This window comes from Arachis ipaensis, chromosome B02 (assembly GCF_000816755.2).
Source record: "Arachis ipaensis cultivar K30076 chromosome B02, Araip1.1, whole genome shotgun sequence".
Taxonomy (NCBI): Eukaryota; Viridiplantae; Streptophyta; class Magnoliopsida; order Fabales; family Fabaceae; genus Arachis; species Arachis ipaensis.
The window spans coordinates 52,293,071-52,303,869 of record NC_029786.2 but is presented as its reverse complement, the minus strand read 5'-3'; positions in this window follow the sequence as shown (position 1 = coordinate 52,303,869).

Here is a 10,799-nt window from a genome sequence, read left to right as displayed (position 1 = left end):
GGCTTTCTCCTCTCCTCTCTCTAGGTTTTAGGATTTCTCTTAGTTTTAGGTTTATTTCTTCTGAATTCTAGGTTCAATGTTCCTTTAATTTAGTTTCTCTTCTACTTTTATTTGTTCTAGCATTCCAGTTTATTTGGGGAGGTCGATACCGACTTCTGTGGGTTAGTTATTTTCTTCTCAACACCAATGTTTTATTTTCTTTGTTAGTTCATTGTTGCATTTGGATTTGATTGCATGTTTGCTTGATTTTGTGCATATTTTACCACTACTTGGTTGAAGTGATGAATTCTTTTTCAAGAAACCTTTTATAGCATTTCACTAATTTGAATTAAAATTTTTATCGAACTTGTTTGAAGGAATATTATACTGGAACATGGTTTAGAGCTCGAACACACAAAACTAGTGAGATTTTGAGCCTATTTGAATTGGTTACATTTTATCAACCAATATTTTATTTTTGGTGTGTGTTGTTCTCTCTAAAATTGTGATATTTGTCTTGCTTAATTCTATATTTTCATTGTTTGATGTATGCATGCACTTATATGATTGAGGCCTTTGTTTCACTGAGCTTACATACCCATATGGCCTTACCCTTTCTTATCCTTTGCAAACCAATATTGAGCCTATTATACCCCTTTGTTCTTTACTTTAGCACATCACTAACTCTAAGCGGAAAACAATAATGTCCTTAATTTGAATCCCTGGTTAGCTTAGACTAGTGAGAGTGCTCATAAATTAAGTGTGGGGAAAAGTGCATTTGGGAACGTTTGGTTTAAGAATTGGGTGTTGTATATCTTTATGAAAATGTGAAAGAAATGGTTAGGACATGTTCATGCATTCAATAATTTAATCATATGCATTGAGAAAAAAAATAATAAAATAAAAAAAAGAAAAAAAAAGGAGAAAAATATAAGAAAAAGAACAAGTAATAAAAAGGGGACAAAAATGCCCCAAAGTAAATAGTGAAAGCAATGCATATGTACTGTACTCAAAATTAGGATGCATGAATATATGGAAAACATGGTTAATGGATAGTTAGGTTTTATATTCTGATTACATGGATTGGCTTAAGTTAGGTGGAAAAGTTTAAGTTAATTAAGGATTCAGATTTTAGTGCACTTGACCAAATACATTCCTACCTTGACCCTAACCCCATTACAACCCTTGAAAGACCTCTTGATATGTGTATTTGTGCATCAAATTATTTGTTGATTGGTAGAAGAAGAGCAAGCCTTAGAAAGCAAGGTTAGTAGAGAATTGAGAGAATCGAACCTTAAACACTTGAGTGATTAGAGTGTATACACTTCTGGTGAGGGTTCGATGCTCGATTTCTTGTTCCCGACTTTCATGAGCTATCTTCTTTTGCAAGTTTACTTGTAATTTATTTATGATTTGAATTACTAAGATCCAATTTATATTTCTTCTTGAAAGATTTGCTTACTTTTAACCAAGTACGTAAGAGCATTTTGCATTTAGTTGCATACATATAGATAGGTTGCATTTCATAAGAGGACATGCTAATGTTTAAGTGTGGAGAGATTGATAAACCACTATTTTATGGTTTATCTTGTGCTAAATTGAGTGGTTTTTACCAAGTCTTTTCATACTTATTCATACAATTTGCATGATTTTACAAATCCTTCCTAATTTTGTGCTACGATTGAAAATATGCTTCTTTGGTCTTAAATTTGCTAATCTTAATCCTCTCTTATTATCATTCGATGCCTTGAAATGTGTGTTAAGTGATTTCAGGGTTTATAGGGCAGGAATGACTTATAGGATGGAAAGGAAGCATGCCAAAGTGGAAGGAATACAAGAAATTGAAGGAATTGCTAAATTTGTCAAGCCTGACCTCTTTGTCCTAAATCGACCATAACTTGAGCTACAGAGGTCCAAATGAGGCGGTTCTAGTTGCATTGAAAAGCTAACACTGGGGCTTCGAAATGATATATAATTTACCATAGTTTCCATGCTGTTAGGCGATGTACACGCGTGGATCACGCGTACGCGTGACCTGGCGAAAGTTCAATCCACGCGTACACATGAACGACGCGTACGCGTGACAGAGCCACGTGCTGGACGCATCAGAAAATGGGGGCGATTTCTGGGCTATTTTTGACCCAGGTTTTGGCTCAAAAAGCACAAATTAGAGGCTATAGAATGGGGGGGGTCCATGAATTCAATGACACAACATGCATCAATTATTCACAATTCCTCTCTCCTCTCTCTAGGTTTTAGGATTTCTCTTAGTTTTAGGTTTATTTCTTCTCAATTCCAGGTTCAATGTTCCTTTAATTTAGTTTCTCTTCTACTTTTATTTGTTCCAGCATTCCAGTTTATTTCTTTTCCTTGTTGATTACTTTATGCTGACAATTTGGTTTATGAACTCCATGTCAGATTTGATTTCTTTATTTAATACAATTTGAGGTATTTCATATTTATGATTTTAAATTAGCTTCTTACATTCTTAGCTTGAATTGATTAATTGGAGACTCTTGAGTTATCAAACTCCTTTGTTGATTGATAATTAAAAGTTGCTAATTGACTTGGATTCTACTAACTCTAGTCTTTCCTTGGGAGTTGACTAGGACTTGAGGATTCATATTGATTTATCTATTTGACTTACCTTCATAGTTAGAGGTTAACTAAGTGGGAGCAATGAACAATTCCCATCAAAATTGATAAGGATAACTAGGATAGGACTTCCAATTTTTATATCTTGCCAAGAGTTTTCTTAATTATTAGTTTATTTTCTTATCATTTAATTTCCTTGTTCAATATTCAAAAACCCAAAAATACACTTTTCCGTAACCAATAATAACTATACCTCCTTGCAATTCCTTGAGAGATGACCCGCGGTTTAAATACTTTGGTTTATTTTTATTGGGTTTGCTTTAGTGATAAACAAATTTTTGTATGAAAGGGTTCTTTGTTGGTTTAGAAGCTATACTTACAACGTAATTACTTCTGTGAATTCTTTACTAGCAAAAAAATGCGTTCGTCACACAAATACAAACCCAATGAAAATTAACCGAAGTATTAATCCTCGGGTCATCTCTCAAGGAATCGTAGGAAAGTGTATTTATTATTGGTTTTGAGATTGTATCTTTTTGGATTTTGTAATAAGAAACAAGAAAATAAAATGGCAAGAAAATAAATCAATAACTAAGAAAACTATTAACTAGGATTAAGACTTAGAAGTCATGTCCTCGTTATCGTCATCAATTGTAATGGTAATTGTATTTCGCTCTCACTTAGTTAACCTCTACAATGAAGGTAAGTTAAGTGAGCAAAATCAACTTAGGTTCACAAGTCCTAATCAAAGACTAGATTTGGTGAAGGCTAAGCCAATCAGCTATTTTCAATTATCCTTCAACAAGAGAATTTGATAACTCTATATTCTCAACTAATCAATCCAAGTTAAGAATATAAAAAGTTAATTTAAAATTCAGCCAAGCATTTTATCAAACACTTGGAAGGTGCAAAATAAAAACATAGAGAATTAATAAGAGATAATAAAATCTAAACAACCAATTGCAAACATAAATGACTAACAATTAAAGAGAGTAACAATAGACATAGAGAACATAAATTTCATTAAAAGAAACCAAACGTAACAAGATATCATTAAACATAAAAATGGTGAAAAAGGGAAATTAATAAAAGAAGAAGATAAACTAAAGTAGTCGAACAAATAAAAGTAGAAGAAAACTAAATTAAAGGAACATTGAACCTGAAATTTGAGAAGAAATAAATCTAAAAACCTAGAGAGAGGAGAGAGCCTCTCTCTCTAGAAAACTACATCTAAACCTAACTAATGTGAATAATGAAAAGTGATTGATTGATTCCCCTTCCAGCCTCACTCTGTAGCTTCTAATCAGTATTTTTGGGCTTGAAACTGGGCCAAAAATAGCTCAAGAATCGCCCCCAGTGACTTATGATATCTGCAGCACGTGACGCTTTGTCACGCGTACGCATCAGCCATGCGTACGCGTCGCTGAACAATTCCTGGTCACCCGTACGCGTCATCCATGCGTACATGTCACCTAACTCCAAGACAACTATGGCAAATTGTATATCGTTTTGAAACCTCGGATGTTAGCTTTCTAACGCAACTAGAAACGCCTCTTTTAGACCTTTGTAGCTCAAGTTATGATCGATTTAGTACAAAGAGGTCTGGCTTGACAGCTTAGCAATTCCTTCAATTTCTTGTGTTCCTTCCACTTTTGCATGCTTCCTTTCCATCCTCTAAGCCATTCCTGCCCTATAAACCCTAAAAACAGTTAACAACCATATCACAACATTGAATGCTAATAATAGAGGATTAAAATTAGCAAATTTAAGGCCAAAGAAGCATGTTTTCAATCATAGCACAAAATTAGGAAGGAAAATATAAAACATGCGAATTCTATGAATAAGTGTGAGAATAATGGATAAAATCCACTCCATTTAGTACAAAATAAACTGTCAAATAGCGGTTTATCAATCATCTGACCCTGGTCCTAAAAAGATGCCAAGAAACAAACCTAGTTTTAAACTGGGAGAAATGCCACTTCATGGTCACAGAGGGCATTGTTCTTGGACATCGGATATCAAACAAAAGGATAGAAGTGGATCAAGCTAAAGTGGAAGTGATCGAATGCTTACCTCCACCTACTAGTGTTAAGGCTATCAGAAGCTTCCTTGGACATGCAGGCTTCTACAGGCGGTTCATAAAAGATTTTTCTAAAATTGCCAAACCCCTATGCAATCTCTTGGCCACTGATGTTCCATTCGTCTTTGACCCAGAATGCCTGCATGCTTTTAAAACTCTGAAGGCCAAGCTTGTCAGTGCTCCTATCATCTCTGGGATTTGCCATTTGAGCTAATGTGTGATGCAAGCGATCATGCAATTGGCGCAGTCCTAGGTCAGAGACATGACAAGCTTCTGCATGTCATTTACTATGCTAGTCGCGTATTAAATGATGCACAGAAAAATTACACTACTACAGAAAAAGAGCTAGTTGCAGTGGTTTACGCCATTGACAAGTTTAGATCCTACTTAGTAGGATCTAAGGTCATTATTTATGCTAACCATATTGCTCTAAAATATCTACTCACTAAGCAGGATTCTAAACCCATACTTATAAGATGGGTATTACTCCTGCAAGAGTTTGATATAGAAATTAGAAACAGAAAAAGGGCAGAAAATCAGGTAGCTGATCACTTGTCCCGGATTAAGCCGGTAGCAGGGACTTCTTCTCCCTCTACTGACATATCCGAATCCTTTACAGATGAGCAGCTCTATGCCATCTGGATAGTACCTTGGTTTGCAGACATTGCAAACTACAAGGCTATCCGGTTCATTCCCAAAGCATTTTCCAGGCAGTAAGCCCGGACGCTCATGGATGGTGCAAAGTATTATCTATGGGATGAGCCATATCTCTTTAAGAGATGCTCAGATGGAATAATTCGACGCTGTGTCTGAAGAAGAGGCACAGATAATTCTATGGCATTGCCATAGCTCTGACTATGGAGGACACTTTGGAGGTGAGTGGACAGCCACTAAGGTACTCCAAAGTAGTTTTTACTGGCCTACTCTCTTTAAAGACTCTAGAGAGTTTGTCCGTAACTGTGATAGTTGCTAGAGGACTGGCAATCTTCCTCATGGTCACAGAATGCCTCAACAAAGAATCCTAAAGATTGAGTTGTTTGGCGTGTGGGAGATAGATTTTATGGGCCCATTCCCACCATCATACTCAAACACTTACATCCTTGTGGCAGTAGACTACGTGTCTAAATGGGTTGAAGCAAGAGCAACACCCACTAATGACACTAAAGTCATAATGAAGTTCCTCCAAAAGAACATTTTCAGCAGGTTTGGTGTCCCCAGGACACTAATCAGTGATGGAGAAACTCATTTCTGCAATAGACAGTTGGATTCTGTCTTAAGCTGATACGGAGTTCACCATAAAATAGCAACACCGTATCATCCCCAAGCTAATGGGTAAGCTGAAGTCTCAAATAGAGAACTAAAGCGAATCTTAGAAAGGACAGTAAGTGCCTCTAGAAAGGATTGGGATAGAAAGCTTGATGATGCTCGGTGGGCATACAGAACAGCTTTCAAAACCCCCCATTAGAACTTTCGCATATCAGTTAGTATATGGGCAATCCTGTCATTTGCCAGTAGAACTAGAACATAAAGCCTATTTGGTTACTAGGTTCTTCAACCTTGATGCTAAAGCCGCAGGGGAGAAACGGCTGCTCCAACTAAATGCGTTGGAAGATTTCCGCTTAGAAGCATTTGAAAATGCAAGAATCTATAAGGAGAAGGCAAAGAGGTGGCATGACAGGAAGCTAGCTTCCAGAGTCTTTAAATCAGGATAGAAAGTCCTGCTGTTTAATTCAAGACTCAAACTATTCTCTGGAAAACATAAATCCCGGTGGATAGGACCGTTTGTGATTACCAAGGTATCACCTTACGGACACATAGAACTTCAAGGTAAAGAAACCAGGTTCACTGTCCATGGACAGAGGGTTAAACATTAGTTTGATGGAGATATAGAGCCGGGAGGCTTAACACCACTACTAACATAAGTACAGTGAAGTCCAGCTAAAGACATTAAAGAAGCACTTATTGGGAGGCAACCTAACTTTACTCAACCATATTTATTTTTCTTTCATTTTGTTTCCAGTTGTCAGAGTCATGATTATGTACATCAGTCAAGATACATAATTCACAACAGTAAAAACAGCACACTCTGATAAGAGTGTCAAAGTGAATGCCAGTGAGGAAGCCCTCACTAGGCATTCAAACACCCCAAGAGGGGAGTGATGAGCGGATATTTTATACGCTTTTTGGGGTCAATTTCATGTAGTTTTTAGTATGTTTTAGTTAGTTTTTAGTATATTTTTATTATTTTCTAGGAAAAATTCATATTTCTGGACTTTACTATGAGTTTGTGTGTTTTTTTATAATTTCAGGTATTTTCTGGCTGAAATTGGGGGAGCTGAGCAAAAATCTGATTCAGGCTAAAAAAGGACTGCTGATGCTGTTGGATTCTGACCTCCCTGCACTCGGAATGGATTTTTTGGAGCTACAGAAATTTAATTGGCGCGCTCTCAATTGCGTTGGAAAGTAGAAATCTAGGGCTTTCCAGTAATATATAATAGTCCATACTTTGTTCAAGGATAGACGACGTAAACTGGCATTCAACGCCGGTTCCATGTTGCATTCTGGCGTTAAACGCCAGGAACAGGTTACAAGTTGGAGTTAAACGCCGGAAACAGGTTACAACCTGGCGTTTAACTTTAGAAACAGCCTAGGCACGTGTAAAGCTCATGTCTCAGCCCCAGCACACACCAAGGGGGCCCCAGAAGTGAATTTCTGCACTATCTATCTTAGTTTACTCATTTTCTGTAAACCTAGGTTACTAGTTTAGTATTTAAACAACTTTTAGAGATTTATTTTGTACCTCATGACATTTTAGATCTGAACTTTGTACTCTTTGACGGCATGAGTCTCTAAACTCCATTGTTGGGGTGAGGAGCTCTCCTGTGTCTCGATGAATTAATGCAATTATTTCTGTTTTCTATTCAAACACGCTTGTTTCTATCTAAGATGTTCATTCACACTTCAATATGATGGATGTGATGATCCGTGACACTCATCACCATTCTCAACCTATGAACGTGTGCCTGACAACCACCTCCGTTCTACCTTCGATTGAATGAGTATCTCTTGGATTCCTTAATCAGAATCTTCGTGGTATAAGCTAGAATCCATTGGCAGCATTCTTGAGAATCCGGAAAGTCTAAACCTTGTCTGTGGTATTCCGAGTAGGATTCAGGGATTGAATGACTATGACGAGCTTCAAACTCACAAGGGTTGGGCGTAGTGACAAACGCAAAAGGATCAATGGATCCTATTCCAGCATGAGTGAGAACCGACAGATGATTAGTCGTGCAGTGACAGCGCACCTGGACCATTTTCACTGAGAGGACGGATGGTAGCCATTGACAACAGTGATCCACCAACACACAGCTTGCCATAGGAGGAACCTTGCGTGCGTGAAGAAGAAGACAGGGGGAAAGCAGAGATTCAGAAGACAAAGCATCTCCAAAACTCCAACATATTCTCCATTACTTCATAACAAGTATTTAATTCATGCTCTTTTATTTTTCGCAATCCAAACTGATAATTATAATTGATATCCTGACTAAGAATTACAAGATAACCATAGATTGCTTCAAGCCAAGAATCTCCGTGGGATTCGACCCTTACTCACGTAAGGTATTACTTGGACGACCCAGTGCACTTGCTGGTTAGTGGTACGAGTTGTCAAAAGTGTGATTTACAATTCGTATACCAGGGAGCTTTGCTGGCGTTAAATGCCAGCCAGGGAGCAGCCCCTGGGCGTTCAAATGCCAGCGCAGAGAAGTAAGGAATCTGGAATTTCCTAGCCTCTCAGGACCAAGACCCACAGAAGCTCCACCTACCCCACCTTCTTCTTTCCCATTGATCATGTCTAGTCGAGGACGAGCAAAACTCTTAAGTTTGGTGTTGGGCAAAAGCTTTGCTTTTGTAACTTCTACCACTCTTAAGTATAGAAGAAGAGGATTGAGCAAACCAGAGAGCATGCACATGAGCCTGTGCAACCGCCTCAACAAAAATAAAGGAGTGACCTAGAAGAGACCAAGCATCACATTGGATCCTCAAGGAGGAGCACTGGCCACCATCATTCAGGTAGATTTGTTCCCTTTTACTCCTTTCCTATTTTATTTTTTTTCTGTTTCTTTATTTTCTGTTCTATTGTTCTAAGTTGCATGATCATTTGCATTTGATGTCTTAAAGATGTAAAATGTCCCATATATCTCTCACCTTGCTTAAATAAAATTTTTTATTTGAAAAGAATTGAAAGATGCATGAATTTTAAGTTTAAAATAAGATTAGTTTAATTATGATTGATGTGGTGTCAATTGCTTTTGTTTTTTGAATGTATGAATAAATAGTTAGATATTTGAAGTTGAAATTTATGAATGTTGGCTCTTGAAAGAATAAGGAAAAAGGAAAAGTATTATTGATGATCTGAAAAATCTCTAAAATTGATTCTTGAAGTAAGAAAAAGCAGCCAAAAAAAAGGGCTTGCATGCAAAAAAAAAAAAAGAAAAAAAAGTGGTGAAAAATAAAGAGAAAGAAAAAAAATAAAAAGCAAGCAGAAAAAGCTAATAACCCTTTAAACCAAAAGGCAAGAGCAAAAGAGCCCAAGGCTTTGAGTATCAGTGGTTAGGAGGGCCCAAAGGAATAAATTCCTGGCCTAAGCAGCTAAACCAAGATGTCCTTAACCCTGTGCTTGTGGCGTGAAGGTGTCAAGTGAAAAGCTTAAGACTGAGCGGTTAAAGTCGTGGTCCAAAGCAAAAAGAGTGTGCTTAAGAACTCTGGACACCTCTTTCTGGGGACTCTAGCAAAGCTGAGTCACAATCTGAAAAGGATCACCCAGTTAAAGTGTCTGCGGCATGAATGTATCCAGTGGTAATACTGAAAAACAGAGTGCTTAGGGTTACGACCAAGACTCAGAAAGCTGTGTTCAAGAATCAAAATAAACTTAACTAGGAGAGTCAATGATATTATCTGGATTCTAGGTTCCTAAAGATGCCAACATCTCTGAGTTTCAATGGATAGTGAGATGCCAAAACTATTCAGAAGCAAAAAGCTACTAAGTCCCGCTCATCTGATTGTAACTAAGCTTCATTTGAAACTTAGAAATTTATTGTATTTTAATTTTTTTATCCTGCTGTATTTTTAGTTGCTTGGGGACAAGCAATGGTTTAAGTTAGGTGTTGTGATGAGCGGATATTTTATACACTTTTTGACATCACTTTCATATAGTTTTTAGTAGTTTTTGTTTAGTTTTTATTTAGTTTCTATAGGTTTTAGTGTTAAAATAATATTTTTGGAGTCTACTATGAGTTTTTGTATTTTTGGGCAATTTCAGGTATTTTCTGACTGAAATTGAAGAGCTGGTGCAGAAGTCTGATTCAGAGACAGGGGAAGCACTGCAGATGCTGTCCAAATCTGATCTGCCTGCATTCAGAAGAGCTTTTCTAGTTCTACAAAAGTCCAAATAGAGCACTCTCAATATCTATGGAAAGCTGACTTCCAGAGCTTTCCGGCAATATATAATAGTCCATACTTTGCTTCAGATTAGAAGGCCCAAAACTGGCATCCAACGCCAGCTTCCTGCACCCTTCCAAGCATCCAGCGCCCAAAGAGCAGAGCCCAGCGCCCAAAGGCCCAGAGAGGACCCCCAAGCTGGGATTCCACGTCCAAGAGACCTCAATGCACGTAGATCTCATCAAGCTCATCCCAAACACTTACCAAGTGGGCCTCAGAAGTGGATTTTAGCACTAAAAAAAGACTGTTGTATCCTTATTAGTCATTAGTTTAGTATTTAAGGGATTAGATTCACACTTCTTGACAACATTCATCACTTTTCTCATTATTTTCATTTTCACCATTGTTATACCTTAGTATGAGTTTCTAAACCTCCTAGGTTGAGGGGAGGAGCCCTGTTGAGTCCTATGAATTAATAAAAGTACTATTTCTTCTTCTTCGATCCGTTTCTGATCTATCTCTAAGATGTATATTCTGATCTTTATCGTGATGAACAGGATGATCCAACCAATTAGCTCTGTTCATCATATTAAGATGAACGTACCTGACAAACACCCGCGTCTACTTGGATTCGTGTGAGTACCTGGAAGAAAAGCACGAATCAACAGCTACTCTCTCAGACGGTTAATCCATGATTTCGTTGGAG